The sequence below is a fragment of the Tachyglossus aculeatus genome, chromosome 5, assembly GCF_015852505.1.
Source record: "Tachyglossus aculeatus isolate mTacAcu1 chromosome 5, mTacAcu1.pri, whole genome shotgun sequence".
Classification (NCBI taxonomy): domain Eukaryota; kingdom Metazoa; phylum Chordata; class Mammalia; order Monotremata; family Tachyglossidae; genus Tachyglossus; species Tachyglossus aculeatus.
Window position 1 is genome coordinate 47,119,053 of NC_052070.1, and position 25,538 is coordinate 47,144,590.

Below are 25,538 nucleotides of genomic sequence, written 5' to 3' on the forward strand. Positions count from 1 at the left end.
TGTCTGATCATTTGATGTCTACCTCAGCACTTAATATTAATAATAATAATTATTATTATGGTACTTCTATATGCCAGGCACTGTTCTAGGCCCTGGGGAAGATACAAGCAAATCGGATTGGACCCAGCTGCTGTCCCATAGTGGGGGCTTACAGTCTCAATCCCCATTTTACAGATGAGATAACTGAGGCCCAGAGAATCAATCAATCGTATTTATTGAGCGCTTACTGTGTGCAGAGCACTGTACTAAGCGCTTGGCAAGTACAAGTTGGCAACATATAGAGACAGTCCCTACCCAACAGTGGGCTCACAGTCTAAAAGGGGGAGACAGAGAACAAAACCAAACATACTAACAAAATAAAATAAATAGAATAGATATGTACAAGTAAAATAAATAAATAGAGTAATAAATATGTACAAACATATATACATATATACAGGTGGGGTGGGTAAGGGATGGAGGTAAGATGGGGGGATGGAGAGGGGGACGAGGGGGGAGGAAGGAAGGGGCTCAGTCAAGTGAAGTGACTTGCCCAAGGTCACACGGCAGACAAGTGGCAGAGCCAGGATTAGAACCCATGACCTTCAGACTCCCAGGCCTGTGCTACATTCACTACACCACGCTGCTTTTTGTAACCCAATAAGCGTAGGCCTGGGAGTCAGAACCTGGGTTCTAACCCCGGCTTCACCGCTTGTCTGTGTGACCTTGGACAAGTCATTTCACTTCTCTGTGCCTCAGTTCCCTCATCTGTAAAATGGGGATTAAGACTGAGAGCCACATCTATGATTATCTTGTATCTCCCCCAGCGCTTAGTACAGTGCCTGGGACAGAGTAAAGCGCTTAACAAGTGCCAGAAAAAATAAGTGCTTGCTAATATCATAATAATGATTATCACAAAAAATGGCAAAAGACTTCTAAAATTGCTTAGGTGTCCAGTCCCAGAATTTTTCCCCTTTCCCAGGGGTCTGGACTTGCAGGGGCTGGGGACTGAGACCTGGCTCCTTCACCTTTTTTTTTTTAAATGACATTTATTAAGTGCTTACTATGTGCAGAGCACTGTTCTAAGCGCCGGGGAAGTTACAAGGTGATTAGGTTATCCCACAGGGGGCTCACAGTCTTAATCCCCATTTTACAGATGAGGTAACTGAGGCACAGAGAAGTTAAGTGACTTGCCCAGAGTCACACAGCTGACAATTGGTGGAGCTGGGATTTGAACCCATGACCTCTGACTCCAAAGCCCGGGCTCTTTACCACTGAGCCACGCTGCTTCTCTACGGAAGAGGAGAATACTACCCTTCCTGCACCTCAATTCAGTTCGGATGCTGACAAACTGTTCAGACTTTTGAGGCCCCAGGCAGCCAGTTTCTCCTACAACGCTCTGATGATTAACTGTTTCAACATTCTCAAATAGGTGTTTCTGTACTATGGCTTTCTTAACAGTACCATTTGAGGGCTGAACTTTTCCCATACAGTGTTCTCTTCTCCCATTGTAGATAGTAAGCTTCCTGGCAAGCAAGATTCACGACTACTGATTTCCACTCCATTTTTTTCCACGAGGATTACGGTGGTGCTTAGAGTAGCATTAGCATGTTTGATACTTTGATGATGCATAAAAATCTACATTAGTATCCTGCAGCTGCAGGTGTAATGGGTTGATCAGCAATGGCAAATCTTCACAGCCAACAGACAATCCAAAATTGCTATTTTCCCAGCCTAGAATTCCTCCTTGAGAGATTGGAGACGAGAAGGGGAGGATAACTTATGAGGAAAGGAAGGGAGGAAGAAAAAGAAAAAAAAAACCATAACCTGCTTGGCATTCATTATTAAAAGGTAAACAGATGTTTACTCAAAACGTAACATCATTGTTTGTAAAGCCTTTAGAAACTGTTGTATCAGCAGAGAATGGATGTCATTTACTTATACTGCTTTAGTATGAACCATAAAGCATAACAATGAAAGGCATTCATGCACAACAAAACTTGTTAATGGATTTTGATAGCAGCAGCAAGGCACCCACTGCATTCGTTATTACTGCCGCAACATATTTCACAGTTAATACTAAACAGGTCTAGTTGAACACAATCATACTAAACAGTACAATTCAGCACATTATTTATCAAAGCATACAATTACTCTGACACACCTTTTATGTTAAGTAAATGACCATTACGAGGAGAATTTCCAAGTCCGCTCTAATGGAATTTATTGTGTTTCATCACCAGATGGATTAACAATATAACCAAGTCATTAACTTCCCGTGTTCTTTTTCCCCACCTCCTTCTCCATCTTGGTGTTTATCATATTTCCATTTTGACAAACTGAGAGGAAAAATCCACTCTCATTAACATGTACCCCATCTCACAGTATCAATAAGAGAGAAAAAATGTGTGTCCTCTCTACAAGTCACCAAAATTTACTATCAAACATGAAGACTTAAATTTATGTACAATTACCAATTGCATTCCTGCTAAATTCTGAGAAGTTGAACTGGTGAGGCTTTTCAATCAAGGATTTTTAATCCCTTTAAAAACAACAATTGGTTCTCATAAATGCTTCTGTCACACAGGTACAGACACACCCTTTGTACCATGAATCAATGACACTTACTGAGTGCTTACTGTGGGCACAGCATTGTACTAAGAGCTTGGGAGAGTACAATACAACAGAGTAGACAGACACAATCCCTGCCCACAACCAGTTCATAGTCTACAGGGGGAGCAAGGCATCAATATAAATAATCTACAGATATGTACATTAAGTGCTGTGGGGCTGAAATTGAGGTGAATACCAAATGGCCAAAGGGTACAGAGCCAAGGGTGTAAGTACAAGCAAGGGAAGTGAAGCACAGAGATTCAAATGATTAGCTTCAGTTAGACCGTACTTGGTATTTTGCTGTTACTCAGACAGGTAAACCATTTGAAAGATTATATTCATAATAATACTGGATTCAAAATAATTATTTTTCCCCAGAACAATAAAATCTACTGTCCCCCTCAATTTTTGTGTCACTGATAGTCATTCATAAATAAATCAATTTATATTAACACCTGTATACCCCCCAAAACTGTAAGTTCACTGTGGGAAGGGAACGTATTTACCAACTGTGTTACACCGTACTCTCCCAAGCGTTTACTATGGTGCTTGGTACATAGTAAACTCTCAGTAAATTCAATTGACTGATTAGTGACTTAAATAGTAACTCATACACATTTACTAAAGATGACATCCTTAAAATCTCTTCCACTTAACCACCGACAGACCTTGTATGATCATAATTTTCCATGCGGTAGCTAGTTATACTGGATAGACTCAGAATAGGTTTAATTAAAATACATTGTCCTGACTACAAGAGGAGAAAAAAAGCTGAGTGCTTACCAATTCTTTTATGATGGAAGGGGAAAAAAGCAAAGAGCACCTTTATTACTGGCTTTGTTAATCTGGCAAATTGGAGAACACAGTAATGAGCTATAGAAGCATTCGACAGACCATTTCACATTAGTTTCCACGAATTATAATTTGCCTTGGTTTAAGCACCCCAGCTGCTTTACTCTTTTTCAAACTTGTTCAATTTGAATGAAAACATAAAGATGTATATTTCTCTGCTTAAAATGAAATTGGGTAAAAACTGCTTGCTGCTTTCCAGAGCACCATGAGGTTAGAGATTAGGTTAGACATTTTTCCTTTTCAAAAATGCTGAAATTGGGCCACTTGGCTGTCAGTTGAAAAAATTACCCATTTTGCATTGGCGTATGGTTTGGGTTTTTTTTTCTGCAACAAATGCTACTTTTACATACAGTCAGATGCAATCACTTAAAACATTATGCACTGTGAACATCTTTAGCCTTCATAAACTGCTATTTGCCACTGACACAAAGCTGCACAGTAGGAAAATTCACCCAGCTTCCCTTGACCAGTGGCTTTGACCCCTTTATATAATCTCTCAAAACCTCTGAAATGGTCACTAATTAAGTGAGTTAAACAGAAAGAGCTTTCAGAATAGAAAGGAGTCTTTTATAGCCTGGGTGCTTTGCCTCAGATATATAAATGAAACCTTAGTTCCATTTCTAAAATGCAGATATGCCCTCCGGCTAAGAGCAAAAACAGCATCTTCACTTCTGAACTCAGCCTCCTGGGAGATTTGAAAACTGTCTTGCCTAAAAACAATAAATAACCCGTACACAGGAACTGTCACAAGGGTTGGTGATTGTTTGGCTTGCCTAGTAATGATTCCATTCAACAGCAAAGGCATGAGAAGAACATTAAACAAAAGGAGCAGAAACATAAACACTTCACATCTCTTATGAGCTGTAAGCAAGCTGCACATCACATCTCTGAAAAGAAGAACAGGTTTCCTGTTCTGACATCTAGGTTTTTGATGTTAAATCTAGGATAATTTATGTTGGCAAAGCTCACAAAAAGGACAAAATCAGAGTTGGTACACTCATCCCCTAACTAGGAGAATGGATGCCACACAGAAGGCACCAGATCAGTCAATCAATAACATTTACTGAGCAACCATTGTGAGCACAGGGCTGTACTAACAGCTTGGGAGAATACAGTAGAATTAGAAGACATGATCCCTGTTCTCAAAGACTTTATCATTTTAGCAGGAGAGACAGATACAAACTAATTACTGATAGGAAGAAAATGGGAGTGGATAAACGGAAATGTGGAAGTGCTTAAAAAGCAGAGTATGCGAGTTGATAAGAAGAGAAGTGTTATGGATGGTTGTGAGGATATGACCTAGGGAGAAGAAAAACTAATAGGGGAAGGCCTCCTGGAGGAGTTATTAGGAAAGGGCTCTGAAGATGGGGACAGCTGGCACATTTGAAGGGGTAGGAGGTTCTAGGAAGGTGGTAGGGAATGAGCAAGGGGTTGGGAGTAGGGGGAGAATCGAGAATGAGGCACGATGAGAGGATGAGTTTAAGATGAATGAAGAGTGCGAGCTGGGGTGTAGTGAGAAGCAGGTGCATGGCCTGGTGCAAAAAGCATGGCTCTGGAACTCAGGAGACCTGGGTTCTAATTCCGGCTCTAATACTGGCCTTCTAAGAAACACTGGGTACATCTCAACTTCCCTGTGCTTCAGTTTCCTCATTGGGGATTTAAAATCTGTTCTCTCTCCTGCCAAAGCCTGAGAGCACACAATCCTCATCCCTATTTCGCAAAAGGGGGGAACTGAGCCACAGAGAAGTTCAGTGACTTGCCCAAGGTCATGCAGCAGACAAGTGGTGGAGCTGGGATCAGAACCCAGGTCCTTCTGACTCCCAGAACCGTGCTCTTTCCATTAGGCCACGCTCCTTCCCTGCCTTGTCTTGTCCATTACACTGTAAACTCCTTGAAGGCAGTTACCCTGGCTACTAATTCTATTTGAACCTACCAAGCACTTAGTACGAGGCTCTGCACCCAGTAAGTGCTCAATATATGCTGCTGATGGATTGCTACCACCAACCCCATCCCTCTTGGAGGTAGAAACAGCCCAACTCTCTCCTGGATAATAATAATAATAATAATAATAATAATAATAATAATAATAATAACGGTATGTGCCAAGCACTGATGGGGAAGCCAGGAATAGGGGGAAAATATGTACCTGTAAAAACTGCAGAACAACTCCTGATGGGCAGAATCCCCTTCTTTTGGCCCTCCATGCCTTTCCTGATATGGAAAAGGACTTCAGAGACTCTCTTGGAGGAAAGGGGATGAAAAGATTTAATATGGGAGTAGGAGATCATTGATAAAACCTAATCCTCCTGAAAAAAAAAACCTCTCTCTCAAACATAGGAATGCATTTGGGTTTTCATCATCTGGTTTACGTATATGGAAAGTCTTTGGGATTCCCTACACAGAATAATCCAGTAGGAGGTAGAGGGAGGAACAGATCTGATGATAAAAGACTTCAGTTAAAAGATCCTAGAAGATCTTAACCACCAGGGAAAACTATGTTATGAGACATGGAAAAAAAAAGCTCAAGAGAAAACAAAGGTCTTTTAAGGGTCAACAAAAATGAAGTGATCACTGAATCTTGGAACACCACTACCACTGAAATTACCACTAGCAGAGAAAGCAGAGTTTCAAAAAGAATGATATAACTGAAGAAGTGCCTTCTTCACTTAGCGAAGCCAACGTTAGTCTTTTCAAAACATGGTAAATGTATGTGAAAGTTGCTTGCCAAGTACATGCTCACTTGAACAATATTTGGAATAGTAACTCTGGTTGGAAACTAATAAATGCCTTTGGTACAGCCCACCTCTAATATATAACTTTTTAAAATTTGACTGCTGATCAAACATTTGCATACATCTTCAGACGGCAGAAAGATCTAGGCGCCAAAATTGCACACATTTCTTTAGAAGAGACCCAAAGATCCATGCAGATTTATATCACTCAATCAGGCCTCATGGTGATCAATACTCATCTGCTTCCTCACTAATAACCAGTATACATGTAAGAACTTTGGGACAATCATTCCTCAAAACAAGACAGATGATGAATGTTTCTGTGTCTGAGGTAACTAAGCCACAAAAATGCAGCTGTACCTGCCCTGTGTCAATGCAATGTTCAAAACTAAATAGGTGTCACCGATAAGCTAAAGATAGGTCAAGTTGCCCTCTCTTCAGTGCTTTTGCAGTGTTCAATTATCTGACACTTCCCCCAGGTGTCAGATCTTTTTAGTGGCCACTTTCACCACGTATTTTCTCTCAATTTTTGAAAAGGTTTAAAGAAGTGGTGAAGGCTGAAAAAAAAAATACATCAAAGAAGCAGGGGTCTATTTTGATATCGGGGGCTTAAAGGGAATCATTACCCTGATACACACAGACAACACTGAAGCCCACCCTGATGACAGCTATATCAAAGGCCTAAATTTCCGGGGATCATAAATCATTATAGGAAGCGTATCAGCAGCATGTGGTACTCTGTGAACGCTTGGCAACCTTAACATTTCCAGCCTCGGCAGCCCTTTGAAATCCAAGACATCTTTTGAGGATATCAAAGGCAAGCCCCATATCAGGAGAAGCTGGCAGTCGGCAGCCCAGGATACTGTAAGAATAAGGGCAGGACCCAAACACAATGGACTTTAGGGTTCCAGGGAGTGTATTAGAGCCTGCAGTCTTCAAAAGGGGTGAGGGAAACATGGCCATTTCTGATGCCAACTGATCTTCAAAAAGAAGCTCCCTCAAAATTCTGAACCAAAAAAAAAAAAACTTGGGTAAAAACACCCTGGTTTATGACACTCACTCCTGATGGAAAGAAATGTTCTTATGGGCAGGCTACCCGTAACTGCAAACTCCCCCTCTTACTTTGGAAGTAAGAGATGGAACCTCAATTCAACTGTTTATCCAAATGATGACGTTTCCGGGTAGTGTAAGGCAAAGAGGCCTCCCAAACGGGGTTGGCATTCATGATACTTTAAGCTTCCCAGATGTACCCGACAGAGGACACGTGGCTTCTTAATCTCTCTACCTGACTCCAGTTTTCAAGGAACATCAATCTATACTAACCTTGACACACGTTACAGCCTAGAACTGTCTCCTATTTTAACTCACCTCCTTACTAAATACCATTCCTCTTTTATTTTTTCTCATTTACTAATTTTTTTTAACACTGTCAAATCATTCAGTGGTACTTATTAAACACCTACTGGGTACAATTACTATATTACATGCTTAGGAGAGTACATTATGATTTGGGGCGGATATCTAAAAAATCTGAAGTTAAATTGGATTTCAGTTGAAGCGTGGGATATATGAAGGGAAGAAATGAGGTAAATACTGACACTTTCATCTTTAAATGTTATTATCTATTCTCCTCTTTGCAGCCTTTCTGTTGAATTGACAGAGCAGCAGACTCAGAAGGACAAAGAGCTAAAAGGCAAAGGACAACTCTGGGATTAAAAAGTAATGCAAGACACAACAATAATACTTGCATGACGATATATAAAAGACCTATATATCCTATAAGACTCTTGTTCTTTTTTGCTTACTGGACACTTCAAGAACAACAGTATTGATTTTGATGAATAACTTTAAGGCAATTAACAACATTTACTAAGCACATTGTGCCGTACTAACCACTTGGGTGGGTACAATTCTGTAGGCACGATTCCTGCCCTCAAGGAGCTCACAATCCAGCATGGGCAGATGCTAAAATAAATTATTATTATTGATAATAATAATAATGGCATTTGTTAAGCACTTACTATGTGCCAAGCACTGTTCTAAGCACTGGGGTAGATACAAAGTAATCAAGTTGTCCCACGTGGGGCTCACAGTCTTAGTCCCCATTTTATAGATGAGGTAACTGAGGCCCAGAGAAGTTAGGTGAGTTAATCAAAGTCACACAGCTGACAAGTGGCGGAGCTGGGATTAGAACTCATGACCTCTGACTCCCAAGCTCGTGCTCTATCCACTAAGCCTCGCTACTTATTACAGGATGAGTGTCTAAATTCTGGAGGGTGATGGGGTGGGATGAGTATGTAAATGTTTGGGACGTAAAAACTCAAGTGCATTGGTGATGCAGTGGGGAGAAAAAACACAGCAACATTAAGGACAATGGAAACTGCAAAGATTAAGCCAGAGGTGACAGAGCAAGAAGCAATGTCTGACCTAAAGAGAAAACACATGCTCAAGACACACAATCCAAACGTAAAATTTCTAACCAACTATGCTAAGGGGTTGACTGTGATACCTCTGCTCATTCACATGTAAATTTGTCCAAGAGAACATCTATTCCTGGTTTAGACTTTATCTTCCCCATAATTTACTTAAGAAAAGTGGTGCTCAATGAGACCTGATATGCCACCCTAAAACATTACACTAGAACATTATATTGTGCTTGTTTAGCTGTTTAAAGGTGGAAAATATTTGCTCACATAGATGAACCCAAGCAGTGGAAAAAGTCAGCACTACACCTCTAAGATGTTAAAAAAAACCACAGCTTCTCGGTTCCTGAAAGGTCCAGAAATGAGGTAAGTGCAGAAAAGTCAAGAATGTTCTTCATTAAGGTAGCATTCAGAAAACCTTTATTAGTAATGGGGAGGTGACAAAATTGCTTAGAATATCCCATGTCAGTAATGAGGGGGCAGAAATGCCCCTGATAGCAGAGGTGACAGGAAAGCAGGCCCAAGTCCCAGTAAACTTGGGACTTAGTGTCCACTAAAATTCTATTGTACTGTACTCTCCTGAGTGCTTACTACAGTGTTCTGCACCTAGTAAGCAATACTTACAAAGAGCACACCTCCTCCGGGAGTCCTTCCCAGACTGAGCCCCCCTTTTCCTCTGCTCCTCCTCCCCATCGCCCCTACTCCCTCCCTCTGCTCTACTCCCCTCCCCGCCCCACAGCACTTGTGTATACATGTACATATTATTCTATTTATTTTATTGATGATGTGTATTTATCTATAATTCTATTGGTTTATTTTGATGCTATTTGATAGCTGTCTACTTGTTTTGTTTTGTTGTCTGTCTACCCCTTCTAGACTGTAAGCCCACTGTTGGGTACGGTTTGTCTCTGTTATCTAATTATACTTTCCAAGTGCTTAGCACAGTGTTCTGCACACAGTAAGCACTCAATAAATGACTGAATGAATAAGCAAGTGCTCAATAAAAAACACTGACTGATTTTTTGACAGAGTATTGAAAGGATTCACAATCTATTCATTTCTAATGAACCCAGCATCACCATCTTTTCTTGTGGCACCATTTTTGCGTTTTCTAACATTCTAAAATTAAACCCCCTGGGTTAGCCAGTTGTCTCAAACCAACCACATTTCTGCATACGAGCTGGGGTAGAGAAGGGAATTCATTCATTCATTCAAACGTATTTATTGAGCGCTTACTGTGTGCACAGCACTGTACTAAGCGCTTATACAGTTAGTTCTACCAGAATGCTTGTTTTCATTACTCATTTTGGTTGGAAAGCTGTTGAAGAATTATGTAATATTCTGCTGATAACATATGCCCATCTGGATAGAGTGGGATGCAGAAATGTAATGTCAGAAGAAATGGTTTGTGCACATGCATGTGGCAGTAAAGGTAGAATTCTACATGATTTCTCCATACCCCAAGGTTTTTCAAGAAAGCAATGCCCCTGGAATAGAAGAACTGACTGCACTTTGTGAAACCGAGAGTTTCCTGAAGAGACTGCCTTTAAACAACTAGCCTCTTGGTGGGAATGGAAACAGTTGTGACTCAGATAAATCCCTTCAAACGAGCTGTTAAGTTTTCACACTGACATTCTGAGCAACCATGCTGTGACAGACCTGTTGAGCCAGATGTCAGCATCATCTTCCATCTCCCCCAGAAAAGCCAAACAAAAAGAAACTCTAATTAAAATAGAAAAAATTGAAAAACTACAAAATCCAAGATAAGTGTCATTAAGGTAGAAAAAAGAATCAGCTATGAGGAAAAATGAAAACAAAAAGAAATATCAAGGGGGCTAAAGCAAAGACATTTTCATTTAAAAGAAAGGCCTGAATAAGACAAAAAGCAATGAAACCGGATACCAAAACGACCAGAATTATATTTTTAATATTTAAAGGAATTACAGCAGGTGATTTAGAAAATACAAAAATAGTGCAAGAAAAGAGAAAACAGCTCAGATTTCCTCTTGATCACTCTGGAGAATAAGTAGCACGCCAAAGGTCTATCAAAAAACATTAAAACCCAAGAAAAGGGATTGTATGGCAGCAAGCGATTATTTTTTTTAAGGAGTTGTTTTGTTCCCACCAAAATTAGAGTTCTCAAATCAACCCAAGGAAAGGAGACACTACAGAAAGATCCTGAATCCTTGAATGGAATGATAATAGGGGTAGGGCAATTAGCAAGGGCTAAATTCCTGGGCCCTTCCTTCTACTTGAGAAACTGAGAGGATCTGAAGAGAAAAGCCTACAGTAAAACCTTCTGAGTTCAGCCCTCACTAGTTCAAAAGTTACGAAAATTCAGCTTGAGATTTTACTGCTTAGGACACTCCATTCAGCATTTACTGTAAAAAGCAACTGAAGAAAATGGTGGCCACAGGACTAAGTGCCCGTCCAGAGGAGCCAACCGGAGTAAAATGAGAGGAGACGGAAGAAATGATCACCAGCAAGACCAAGCCTCTGTCAGGATCATTCATTCAATCGTATTTATTGAGCGTTTACTGTGTGCAGAGCACTGTACTAAGCTCTTGGGAAGTACAAGTCCGCAAAATAGAGAGACGGTCCCTACCCAACAATGGGCTCACAGTCTAGAAGGGGCTCACAGTCTAGTCACAGTCAGGATTATATCTTATGGGTAAGAGGATCACCATCCAGCAGACTCATTATTGAAACTGGGTCCAAATTGAAAGAAATTCACAGTCTCTAAATTTGTGAATTCATAAAATGAGATAAGGTCCCCAGACTTATTCACATAAAAATACAGAAACTCAATCATCAACATTAGAGAACCTGTTTCAACACTGGAAAATGAAGAGTATTCACAGTGATTCACACTCTGAAGAGTGAATTTCAATGCCTAAATTTTCCAACATCATAAAACCAAAAACCAGCAGATTTATCATATTTACCATGTAGAAGATAACAGCCTTCTATCTCAGAGGCCTGATTATATTTCTGTGTTCAAAATTAAGAAAACAGTTGTATCAATTTGCATCCACAACCAGCCACTTGGAAATCCCATTTCCATTAACAGATTATTATTTTAATCCCTCTGCTCAGTTCTGAAGTCTAAAAATTCTAAAACATTTGTCCTGCATAATTCTGTATTAGAATACAGTTTTCCCATTTTGATTGTCAATCCAGAGAGGTTAATAAGCCACAGAAATAGCAGGAAAAACGTTCTTTGCCATTTTATATTACAGACGTGATGTTTCTGGCATTTCCAGAAAAGAAATTAAACCTTAATTGATAGCAATTGGAGTCTGCTTAACAGTAAGAAATGATTGAACAAATAACTGACAATAAAATAAATGATTAAAATATCAAAATTGCTATTTGATGCAATATAGAATCTAGGTCGGCGTGGCTCAGTGGAAAGAGCATGGGCTTTGGAGTCAGAGGTCGTGGGTTCAAATTCTGGCTCCACCACTTGTCAGCTGTGTGATTTGGGGCACGTCACTTCACTTCTCTGGGCCACAGTTCCCTCATCTGTAAAATGGGGATGAAGACTGTGAGGCCCCACGTGGGACAACCTGATTACCTTGTATCTACCCCAGCACTTAGAACAGTGCTTGGCACACAGTAAGCGCTTAACAAATACCTGTATTATTATTATTATCATTTAAATTATCAAGGTACAGACACATTCTTAAATCTTAATTTTTCAGGTATGTCAAGTCCTAAAAAACCTTCCATCTAAAATTTAAACACATAATTCAAGCAAGAAAATTTGTATATTCTGCGACACTTCTAGTTGAGTTCAAAGACTTTCAACTCGTACGTGACTCACCAAAATCATCTGAAATTCTAAAATAACAAGTTGACCATAGATTTATTAAAATAAATTAAAAAAAGCCCAGCAAGGCCAAAACCATAGTCACAGAAATGCAACACTGCTGAGAAGCCACAAAAAACAAAGGGCTAAATCTCTGAAATCCCATTTTGAAGTGGGGCACAAAAGAACTATCACATTTAGTATATGAAAAACAAAAGAAACATTAATGGTAGCATTTCTCAACATGAAGAGAGCATCAAGGTGATCTTCTTTAAGATTTAAAAGAATCAGATGTTTTCCAAGAGGCGATAAGGAAAATGTTCTGGGGCACAAGAACTTTGGGAACCCAAGCTGTGATTCCTCCAGCGGCAATTCACTCTGTGCCCCAAGTGTGGTTTAATTAAATTGCTGCAATCGGTCTTCTAATCTCAAATAAGTCATTTTATGTCCAATTTGAAATTATAGCTTAAAAATGAAAAGCTGAAATAAATTCTGATTTATTTCACTGCAAAAACATCATTTTCAAAAGTAAACCATCCCACTAATTTTTCGATCTCCAAGTCAGAAGTGAGGAACCAAGGACTCCCAAACTTCGGAATGTAAACAGAATAGAGTGCAGTGTTCCTTTAGGTAAATCTCCTAGCAACACAGACACATAGCTAATACACATGGAATAGATTGTTTTCCAGTGCGTACTGCTTTCCACATTTGTTGAGCATCCTCTGACCATGTCAACCCACACTTATGAGATGATTTTTCTAACATTTTGAAGAAAAACACTGTACATACTGTGTAAATGTTCTGAAGCCATAAATAAATCTCACCCCAAGACCCCACCTAGGCAACTCTGATGTCGGCAGATGTGTCAGACGCTGGGCATCATCTTGAGCGTTGATATTCCAAGCCCTAAACCTGGCATCCTGTCACATCTGGGAATATCTTGGAAATCCTCACAGTTTAGGTAGGTGACAGTAGGTGAGGGGAAGCAAAATAGAGCTTCAGCACACCTGGGCAGCAAGTGTCAATCTGATGATCTCTTAATCCTATCAGGAGGCTGGCAGGACAAATTTTCATATTTTCCAATTGCCTTTAATTAGAGGACCAGGACATGGTTGCGTCATTAAGACTGGATCGAGACATTTCAGAAAGGAGTTTGACCTCTGCCCCAAGCATTTACCAAAAAAGTAGAGTTTCAATCAAACAGACTCCAGTATATACAACCGAAGTGCATCAGAACAGAGATCACACAAGGGGTAGGTAACCTGGGGGATAAGAAGAATGAATGAAAGATGTTGTTGGGAAAAGGGGATGTTATTGGGCTGAGTTGATCACCTGAAGGTTTGGCAGAAAGAGGCAGGATATGTTTAAGGAAGAAAACTAATCAGAGCTTTGAATGAAATCAATTATAAATATTACAGGCTTACTGTATGCATGACACTATAGAAGCATTTGGGAGAGTACAATATAATAGTTGGAAGACAAGATCTCTGGCCACAAGGAACGAACTCACAGTCTAGAGGGGTAGGTAGACATTAAAATAAAACACAGATAAGGGAAAAGACAGAGAATAAGTGCTCTGGAGGTAGGGTTTCAAAGAAAGCAGGGCTATGGATTTGGCAGAGATGGGAAATTGGATAAATGTGATGACTTAGAGGTACAGGGAGAGATTTGCCAATCGGCAGAATTTACTGAGCTCCTTAGGTGTGCAGAGCACTTCAGTAAGTGCTGGGAGAGAACAACAGAATTTGCAGATGGGACTCCTGCCCTCAAGGAGTTGATAATCTGTTAGGGCTGCTAGACACCGAAATAAATTGCAAGAGGAAGAAACAAAATTTAAGGATATTATACATGTTACATGAAGTGTTACCTAAGTAGTTGGGTGGCATGGAAATGCTGGAGCAATTTATTTTACATCTCTCCCCCTTTCCATCTGCAAGCTCCTTATGGATGGGGAACATGTTTACCAATTCTGCTGTACTGTACTCTCCCACGCACTCACTAAAGTGCTCTGCACAGAGTAAGCACTCAATAAATACAATTGACGGATTGAACTGTACTCTCCCAAGCACTTAGTGCAGAATTCTGCACACAGTAAGCACTCAATAAATGCCATTGATCGATTGATTGCACTTGGGGGAATACAGAGTCAGGCAATTAGAAATTATGTGAGGGGATATCAAGGAAGTTTGACTGCAGCAATGAGCATGAACAAGCCTGGGATGGAGCAGGAAGTGCAGGAATTTATATTAATGTCTCCCCATCTCGACTGTAAATTCACTGTGGGCAGAGAATATGCCTGCCAACTCTTTTGTTTTGTACTCTCCCAAGCACTTAGTACAGTGCACATAATAATAATTTGGGTATTTGTTAGGTGCTTACTACATGCCAGACAGTGTACTAAGCACTGGGGTGGATACAAGCAAATCACATTGGACACAGTCCCTGTCCCACATGAGGCTCGCAGTCTTAATCCCCACTTTACAGATGAGGTAACCAATGCACAGAGAAGTGAAGTGTCTTATTCAAGATTACACAGCAGATAAGTGGAAGATCCAGGATCAGAACCCAGGCCTGGGCTCTATCCACTAGGCCACACTGCTCCTCTGCACATAGTAAGTGATCAATAAATGTCATTGATGATAATGATGATTAAAACGATCTAAATGTTTGAGGAACTGGATTCTTTATGGTATGTGTAGAACAAAACAAAAGAGGTTGGAGGCAGGGAGGCTAGTAAAATCCTCCTTTAATAGTTCAAAGGCAACAGAGTATAGCCTGGACTAATATTGTGGCACTGGAGAGGAAAAGGCAGATCTAAGAAACAACATTACGAGGAAGAATTGGCAGCACTTGAATATACACTGGCTGCGAGAGGCAAAGGAAAAGCAAGTACTGAAGTTTCTTCCAAAGTTGCTAGCCTGGGGAGCCACAAGGACAGTGATTGGAAAGTTGAAAAGTGCCGAGAACTTTGGGGGAAAGATAACTCAGGATTAGAAATGTAAAGTTTGGTTGACGAGGGATATCCACGGGACATCCAGAAATTCTATGGTTAACAAGAACTATGGAAATAATTAATGACAGGTCAGTGATAAAGATATAGATAATACTTTTAAAGTTCATCAAACATTAATATTTTAAACAGGACATTCCAAAGATCTGGCAGAGCTATAAATGTTATTTGTTAAAATAATGACAACAGAAAAGCTCTTCACAAACAAATTGGGAGCAAAATCTCCAAAATTATGATCTGAGAGTCTTCGCAAAGTACAAAAGCTGTACAAAAGCTGAAATAGTGCCCAACTAATTATCTGTCTATAAGTGAAATCAAAATTTTTTCTATATTTTAAAAAATATTTTAATAAAGGATCACAAGAAAACAAAATTTACTGGGTCCATGAATACAACCACTATAGTAGCTGATTTGAGAAGGAATTGGGTTTCAAAGAAGGAACTCTGATCCAAAACAAGATTTGTAGTTGCTATGTCTAGTGAAGTTCTACAAACAACTGCATTAGAATGAATTCTGCTTATTTTGTACCTCAATGATTTGGAAGAATAAAGACGCAATAACGTAATAATAATGTCTGATCAAAAAAAAAGCATTAGGATCCTGGGGAAAAAACCCAATTCAAATGTCAGAGTGATTCAAAAAGGCAAATTACTTAAGCAGCATCATTTAAGAAAATAGGAGGCAATTAGAAATCGAAAAGCCATGTAAAGGAAACATACCCTTTAGTGCTCATACACTCCATAATAGGCTAAAATCAAGGGAGAATGAGTCTTATTTGTACTATAGGATACATTTTATTTTAAAACACAACACTAGATTTTAAAAATATCAAATATAACTTTAAAAGTGATATTAGCTCCCTAAAAGAGATTACCAAAGAGCTACTGAAAAAAACTACCTGCAATTTGATAAAAAAGAAAAGCAGATCCTGTGGCAATGACTCAATCAGTAAATGGCTTTTATTATGCACTTACTGTGTGCCAAGGACTGTACGAAGTGTTTGGAGAATACAGTTGTGTCCAACCCAATTTGCTTGTATCCACCCCAGAGCTTAGTACATTGCCTGACACACAGTAAGCACTTAACAAATACCACAATTATTATTGGTATTATTACAACACAGTTGGAAGACATGTTCCCTGCCAACAATGAGCTGACGGTCTAGAGGAGGGTATAGACATTAAATAGAGAAACAGCTAACAAGGCCCTCTGGTTATTCTGAAAGGTTAGAAAAGGTCTGAATGTTACGTGTCACATGTCTTTGATATGTGTGGGAAATTTCATATCAGTGTAAGTTGTGTACAAGTCCAGGGGACAGTAAACATTCACTATGGAAAACAAAGGTCCTCACTGTTACACATAATTGCAAAAGAAAGTAAGGGACAGATGCGTCCAAAGATATGAAGGCAGGGAGAGGACCATAATCCAGAGAAAATCAAATTACCGAAAGATTTTAATAAGAGTTTCTTAGAGCAAGATTAACTGGTACATGGAATAAACTGTCAAAAAGAAGTAAACAAAAGACACACAATGGAAAAAAGTAAAAATAAAACATTAGAAGGGGGGGGAAAAAACATGATAAGGTATGGGTTAATGGAGAACCGGACAGCCATCCTTTCATCCTAAAGGTTTAAGTACTCCAAGTCATGTGTAAAACCAATTTATAGTTAGAAAGGGCGTTCCCCATGGCTATTCTTGTTTGATGTGGAAACTTACCCTAAGATCCTAAAGCAAATATGCTGGGGGCCTCCTCACAATCCAAGTGTTCTTTCGGATTTAGAAGCCGATCTTTACAATTTATCATGCCCAGCTATTATGCATTTATACTGGGAGTAATTCCATCAAGAAACACGGCCTTTAAGATCTATGCTAAAGACGCACTTTGCTCACGGGGGATTCGAATTTATTTTATAAAAAGTAAACAAATCAGAGTCCTCTGTAATACCCGGTAAAAAGGTAATTGCTTATACCTGCTGCATCAGTATTACATTACTTGGCTCCTAATATAATTTTGCCAAGTCATGGAATGTATTAACTCTTTCTGGAGGTTAAATTTATGCAGAAACAGTTCAGTCCAGTGTGCATTTCAAAGCATGGTTAAGGCCTGCTAAAACGCTATATTTGTGTCAAAATCAAAGACCAATTAAAACAGCATTCCAAAATCTTTAACAACTTTTCTGAACACTTCCTTAAACATTTCTTTTTATACTTCTTCTAAATAGTTTCATTGCCTTGGATCTGGTTTACTTTTAACTGACTCACTGAAATAATATTTAATGGTGCTATGAAAATATGGTCAAGAATACTAATCAGGAAACTACATAACACGCTAAATTTGATTCAAAAGACAGTCCTAGTCAACAGAAAAACCTTATGATTAACTGGGACAGAGTGCCACTGGGTATTTACTATGCAAAATAATGGTGTGTTGTTTCAGGGTGGGATTTTTTTTATGAAGTTCATACCTAGGTTACATTAATGACTCAAGTCACCTGAACTTTCTACTATCTTAATCTTTAAAGTCAACTGAAAAAGAAACTAACAAAAGTAGTTAGAGGAGAGATTATTGTGCCTCCCCCTCCAAAACTAGTATGTCATTTATTTAATTACTTAAGCATTTTTTTCAATTATCGGGATTCAATCACTGTTAGAGATTCCAAACTAACTTTAAAAATAGCAACTTGGGTTGCCAAATCTTATTCAATACACGAAGTTATTCTTATAAGGGAGTAAAATTCCATGTGTTGTGCAATACCTAGCATATCGATCGTCAATAAATGTTAAATAAGTGCTGCATCTTGTCCAAGGTAAATACTAAAATATTCTGAAACGGCCCACTGGTTATAGATTACAGTGGCACTTTTTTGGGTAAATCTTCAAGACTTGATAGCTACTGAATGACCCTAAAAACTAAACAGGTGATATTTTATTTAATGATTTCCCCTACCTTCTACTAGGGGCATTGTCTTTTTCCATTTAAACTTCAATTTCTTTGCCATTTAATGAATATTTATGACCCATAAAAAGATAACAAATTTTGGACTGAAACTACCAAGCAGTATTCCCTGTGGATGAAAAATACAGAATCAGGTTTACTCCATTTCCTTTTGTTGAAAAATGCTATGCAACCTTGGGCCTTTGATTTGTTCAACTATGTTCCACATATTGAAGTTTTGATTCAAAAAGAACCAAATGTCTAAATAAAATTCTCTAACAGCCAGGCTTTTAAATGAAAGGTTTATTATCTTGGTCTGTTCCTTTTATCCCCTCAACTCACCCATTATGCCAGAAAGCTCCATCCACCAAGAGACACAATGAAAGGGTCTGCTTGTGTCACATAGCTAACAATATCTCACAGGACTTTTAACAAGTAATACATCTTGTCATTTCAATTTTTTGATCCAGAATCTGTATTTTGGGTCACAAGATCATAGACCAGGAGGGTCAATGTGGATGTCCCATTCAGTTCCACATACACCAGTACCACCCCACTCCACCAACTTTGGGCTGTTCAGCCCCCTACTCTGTCACAAGAATGGTTGTCCCCCTAGTAACAGTAAACTCATTTCATATATTCTCACCCTCCCACTGGAGTCATTTTTCCTACACACGAAGCTCCAAGCCAGTCCACCCAGAGGACCACCATTTCTTTTTACTGAGCTTTGTCCTTCCAACTCCAACTAGCACACCCCTGGGCAAAACTCAATCGATTCTTCGCTAGAGAACCCTGTGAACCTCAACGAGAACATAACTGGGCATCCAAAAATGTACAAAGGGATATTAGTTTAAAAAGATTTCCATTCTATTCACTGTTTCCAACATTCAGGACTTATCTAACGAGTCCCATACTTTGTTTCATTATTAAGATACTCTACTCTTTATGTTATAAGGTGGGAAAATATCAATTCAAAGCAGTACTTAGGGAGTCGTGGTGTCTGCACAGTTCTTCAGGGAGCAGAACCATAAACTCTGATGTGTTATCGCCCAGCCAATAATGTAGTAAAACAGTAATGCTGCAGTTGCAGTGCTTATGTGGATAGCATATCCATGTTGCACTGGCAGACGTGCAAGTACAAATGCATTCATTAGAAACCATTAAGACCCACACATTCCTCCCCTTCCCAGGCTACTGGCCCTGCCACTTAAAGGCCTCACAAACAAGCAGAAGGAGCTATTGAGTCACCACGCATTTAACCAGTTCTTCATCTCTGGACTGAACCAGTCCTAACCCCGAGATGCCCCCTCTAAACTCCGTCCCAATCCAAGATCAGACCCCCAAATACTCTCCCTCTATACCCATGCCCCAAAAGCAGGTTCAGAGTATTCCTTCCAAAGACCGTCTGCTTTTTTTTAAAAAAAGCTCACCATCAAAGTTGGAAATGTGTTGCCAATTTGTACTTCCCAAGCGCTTAGTACAGTGCTCTGCACATAGTAAGCGCTCAATAAATATGATTGATGATGATGATGATGATTTAGAAGCTAAAGGGGGACTCTGCATTCCCATCCAACCACCCATTAACTCCCAATCCCTTCACACACACCCCTGCTATGCCTCAACAAACACGAACTCTGGGTTCTTTGCAGGATGTGCTCTCCCAAACGTTTGATCAAGAGATTCCCTCCTGCCCTCCCAAAATAAAACTGATCACATTCCCTGCAGCCGACGTCGGGTGAAAGACAGACCACTGTCCCCACGAAAATCAGGGACAGGAGCGGTGGGAGAGGCAAGCAGCGAAAAGCAATAGTGTGAGCCCACCCCATGAAGTGCATGATCCTGTCTTCAAACACAAAAAGAAATAACAGTGGCAGAAACCAGAGCTGCGAAGGGAAGGAGGAGGAAGCGGTAGGGGGTGGGGAAAGAGGGAAGGCTGGATTTTTTTTGTGTAACCTTTAGTTTCTGATTGACTCTTTCGCTTTTTTTGCAAGGTTGGACAAAAAAGCTAAATACGAGATGGGTGGAAGAGACTGTCTCGGGAAAAAATGCACCCTTCCCTTCCCTGATCTTTTCCTCCCCCTTTTCTCCGCCTTTCCCCCCCTTCCCCCCTCCCCCCAAAAGAACTATTTGGCTATGTAAACCGAGTCCCAAAAATGGGAGAGGAAGGGAAGGGAGGAGAGGCTGAGAGAGTGTACCAAGGAACAATGAGCTCTCAGCCTGGGGGGTGGGGGTGGGGGGCGGGTGTGTGTGTGTGTCTGCCTCTCTTTCTTCCGACCTCAACTCACAACAACAAGGAGATCTGCAAGCCAGTATTCCACCCTGTTTGTGCCATTAAAATAAAAAAAAATTCTTAATTTACAGTGTTTCGACTCAAGGAGAAGATCCAAGGAAGGCAATATTTACCCAAAGGATGTTTTTATTATCGCAGAGATCCATTTGCCTTCCCTCCCCCTCTTAACAACCTGAGATTAAAGGAACCAGCATACACATAACAAAAAAAGATCGTTTTTCAAATACAAAGCAATTATTTTAACTATGGTAAATCTAAACACACTGCACAATAATCTGAGTATCAATAAAGATGTTTATTTGCTAACAAGCTTCCTCTTTCATCAACGGGTATCTCATTTTTGCATTAAAATAATAATGTTTTGAATCAAGTTATTGCAGGCTTCTTCCAAAGGTACTTTGCAAAATGTACCCTAAAATAGCAGCACATACTGAAATGCTTAAATCACCTAGTCTCCAAAGGACACTTATTTTGCTCCTCTCAATGTGAGAAGTCTGTAACCCAAAAAACTGCAAGTTCTTTTAAAAAAAGGAGAGACAGAGGAAGAATTCCACAATGAATCATTTAGCTTTCCTCTCAGCAACTTCTTAAACCAATTTCGGAAATGAAACCTGCAATGTTGTCTCTCCCCACCCCATTCTGGGGGGAAGTACTTATCTGATTTCCATATCCTTTAAAAAAAAATGGGAGCCACCCCGGCCAAACCCACAGAACTAAAAGAGGATAATGAGGTTTTCATTCAGATGAAATGGATTTTTTAAAAAATTTTGAAATTTGGGGCATATTCCCACGACACAAATGATTTTAAACACAGTACAAAGGGAGAAGCTTCCCCCCAATGTGAAGATGATTCCCTAGTTCCTCCCCACAACTACCCTTACCAGCCCTCGCTTTCATTCCAAACGCTCACAGGTTGAATCTACAGTTCCCTTCTTCCTACAAGTCACGGTGATTTAGTGATATAAAAGAAATCACCCCCACACAGAACAGAAGCAAAGGAAGAGCAGGGAACAGGAGGCAAGTTGGACAGTTACCTTCCTCTGAGGAAACCAAATAATGTCCCTGACCTCTTTTTCTCCTGCTCCAGCTCCCCTTTTCCAATTCTCAACAATTCACCCCGACAATCACAGGTCGCTATTATCTTCCACCTTTTTCACCAACCTCTCTTCCTCTCTGGTTTACATGGCATAAGTGATTCACAACAGACACCCCTCTGTACCCCCACCCACAAACTGCTCCCCATCCTCCAAACCTCCAGTCACTCAGGAAAAAGGGGTGGAAAAAAAAGAGTAAGGCAAGTTAGAGACTTACCTTTCCCTAATGTTCTACACCATCAATGGGGATTTGTTTGTGGCCCAGCTGCCTCTGGAAGTGGAAGAAGAGGGAGAAAAGGGGGAGAGGGAAGGTGGTGTGTGAATGTGGAGTTCAGGCCAGGAATTAGAGGGGGAAGGGAACTGGTATGCTGGAAGGGAAAGGAGAGGATGGCGGAAGGCGAGGGGTATTTCCCTTCCCCTTGATCTTTAATGAGATTTTAAACAAGAATCCCTTCTTCTCTTGGCGTCAAATCCTTCAGAAGCAGGAGTCCAACGGCATGTTATGTTTTGTTTTTCCTGGGAAGGGGGCTTCCCTGATGATGAAGATGAGTTTTTTTTTATAACCAAGAGGGGGGAAAAAAAGGCAGAAACAATGTGGAAGGAGAGAGGGAGAGGAGGGGGGAGAAGGAGGTGGGGACTGAGGAACCAGTGAGGGTGTCTCTGTGCGGGCGTGTGAAAGAGAGAGAGAGGGAGAGAGAGAGAGAGTGAATATGTGTGTGTCTGTGTGAGTAAGAGCAGAACAACCGCCTTGCTAGTGCTGGTGGTGGTGCTGCTGCTGCTGCTGCTGCACAAAATCATCACCCACTAACTGCTCCAGGACCTGCCCACCTCCCAATATCGAGCCTCTGCATTGGCCCAGCCCCAGGCCCATGACCCAAAAGGAGGCTCAGCCAATGGTGGAAGGGAATAAAGTGATTTTTTTTTTTTTAAAAAAAAAGGGGAGAGAGAGAGAGAGAGAGAGGAAAAATGAGGAGTGTGTTTGGGTGACTGCCTCAGAGGGAGTTTTTAGTCAGGGCGTCAAGGGATGGGAGAGGGGCCGAGCTGCCGGCCTGTTACCACCCACACCAACACCTCCCCAGAAAGAGAGGTGAAGGGAATGTGTTTTCTCTCTCCAATCAATCAATCATCGTATTTATTGAGCGCTGACTGTGTGCAGAGCACTGTACTAAGCGCTTGGGAAGTACAAGTTGGCAACATATAGAGACAGTCCCTACCCAACAGTGGACTCACACTCTAGAGCCTCCTTCCCTTCCCCACAGCACCTGTATATATCAATCATATTTATTGAGCGCTTACTATGCGCAGAGCACTGTACTAAGCGCTTGGGAAGTACAAATTGGCAACATATAGAGACAGTCCCTACCCAATATTGGGCTCGCAGTCTAAAAGGGGGAGACAGAGGAAAAAAAAAAACCAAACATACTAACAAAATAAAATAAATAGAATAGATATGTACAAGTAAAATAAATAAATAAATAGAGTAATAAATATGTACAAACATATATACATATATACAGGTGCTGTGGGGAAGGGAAGGAGGTAAGATGGGGGATGGAGAGGGGCATATATGTATATATGTTTGTACATATTTATTGCTCTATATATTTAGTTATCTTACTTGTACATATCTATTCTATTTATTTTATTTTGTTAGTATGTTTGGTTTTGTTCTCTGTCTCCCCCTTCTAGACTGTGAGCCCGCTGTTGGGTAGTGACTGTCTCTATGTGTTGCTGACTTGTACTTCCCAAGCGCTTAGTACAGTGCTCTGCACACAGTAAGTGCTCAATAAATACGATTGATTGATTGATAGAAGACTCCCTCACCCTCACCCTTCCCCTCTCCCTCACCCCCCGCCACAATCCTTAGCCTGACCCTGGCCTGGGACCCCCAATACTTCCCCCCCTAGATGAAACGAGGGCCACCGAAAGATCCAAGAAAGGGGCCTTCCTGCTTTAAAGTTTAACAAACGGTCCCCTGAATCTTCCCCCTTTCCCTCTCTCTCACCACCTCAGCCTAAACCTTTCCCTCAGTCTTCCAAATCCCCAAACCCAAATTCCAAAATTTAGTTTGTGGGAGATGAGTCCTTCGGGGGTGGGCAGCGTGGCTTAGTGGACCCAGAGGTCGTGGGTTCTAATGCCGCCTCCGCCACTTGTCTGCTGAGTGACTTTGGGCAAGTCATTCATTCATTCAATCATATTTATTGAGCACTTACTGTGTGCAGAGCACTGTCCTAAGCACTTGGGAAGTACAAGTCAGCAACATACAGAGACGGTCTCTACCCAACAAAGGGCACTTCACTTCTCTGTGCCTGTTACCTCATCTGTGAAATGGGGATTGAGGCTGTGAGCCCCACGTCGGACAACCTGATTACCTTGTATCTACCATGCTATTGAGGCCGTCTACTGGTTTTGTTTCATTGTCTGTCTCCCCCTTCTAGATTGTGAGCCCGTTGTTGGGTAGGGACCCTCTCTATCTGTTGCCGAATTGTACTTTCCAAGCGCTTAGTACAGTGCTCTGCACACAGTAAGCGTTCAAATAAGATTGAATGAATGAATTCCTCAGTGCTTTGAACAGTGCTTGGCATATAGTAAGCACTTACCAAATACCATTATTATTATTATTATTATTATTATTATTATTATTATTATTATCTGCAAGGTAAATTGCCCTTGTGAGATTTCAATTCGACCTCACCCCAGCTGGGCACGGGGGTGTCTTGAGGGGACGAAAATCATAAGGAAGGGTGCCAAGGCCTCTGGCTGGGGAGTGGAGAATGCCATCCTTTTCCTTTCTTTTAAGAGGCCACAGAATGTACATGGAATCTTTTTACCTCAAAGCCCTTCCTGGAAGGATAGTAGATTCAGCCCATTCTCTCCGCCACTGGCATCAAGTCTGGGCAATGTACAGAAAAAAAAAACCTGACCCGTCCGGTTTTGTCATATGAAAAGAAAGGTCAGAGTTAAATAGCAAAACACAACTGATGAAAAAAATGAATTTCAAGGGTCTGATTTAACTGAATAGACAAACTATTTTAAGGATGCAAAAATTTGCCATTCCCTGGAATGTGCTTTATGCCTTAGGTTTTGTAAATTATAACAAATGGATGGTTTATATTTTTGTAATTCAGTGTAAACCCACTGCCCATGGGGCAAGGTGAATTTTGGGGAAGGATTTCTTGGTAGAAAATTGTCATTTTTGTATCCAAATATGAATGAGGAAAGTCCTTGGCACCAATCAAACGTTGTGGGGAAAATCTGCTTCAGGAAAGGTGCCCATTCCATGTGGGCAATGGCCCCCACAGGTTTTTGAGCTGCACTCAAAGCTTTGCTCATCTCAGGTCTCTTAAGACCTGAGAGTTTCAAATCAGGGGCAAAAAGTTCCAAAATAGTGGCTTTTTTTGCCTACTAGCTCTCTGAAGCCTGAACTCTCCCATTATCTATCAATTAATGGAATTTACTGAGCCCTTACTGTGCAAGAACCTTGTACTGAGCAGAAAACTACAATACCACTGAGTTGGGCCCTCCCCCTTCTGGCCCACTCTTCAACTCTCCCATCCTTCCCAGTAGTATCTCTAGAGGAGAGCTCCTGCTTCCTCTCAAAAGCCACCCCCTCCACCTGCACATCCGACACCATTCCTTCGGACGTTTACAAAACTCTCACCCTCTCCCTTCTTCCCTCCCTAACAGCCATTTATAACTGTTCACTCTCCAGTGGTTCCTTCGCCACTGTTTTCCAACAGGCCCATGTCTCCCCTATCTTAAAAAAACCCTCCCTTGATCCCATGGCTCCCTCCAGTTA

General features: G+C 40.7%; 1 protein-coding gene across 5 annotated transcripts in view; it reads right to left on the reverse strand.

Annotated features, from left to right (window-relative positions):
* RERE (arginine-glutamic acid dipeptide repeats) overlaps positions 1–22,282 on the reverse strand; it is a 562,577-nt gene extending 540,295 nt beyond the window's left edge. For all 5 annotated transcript variants that reach the window (XM_038746111.1, XM_038746110.1, XM_038746108.1 and 2 more), the window contains exon 1: positions 21,957–22,282. The gene's annotated coding sequence lies outside the window, so the exon portion shown is untranslated. The remainder of the gene's footprint in view (positions 1–21,956) is intronic.
* Between the last annotated feature and the right edge of the window lie 3,256 nt (positions 22,283–25,538).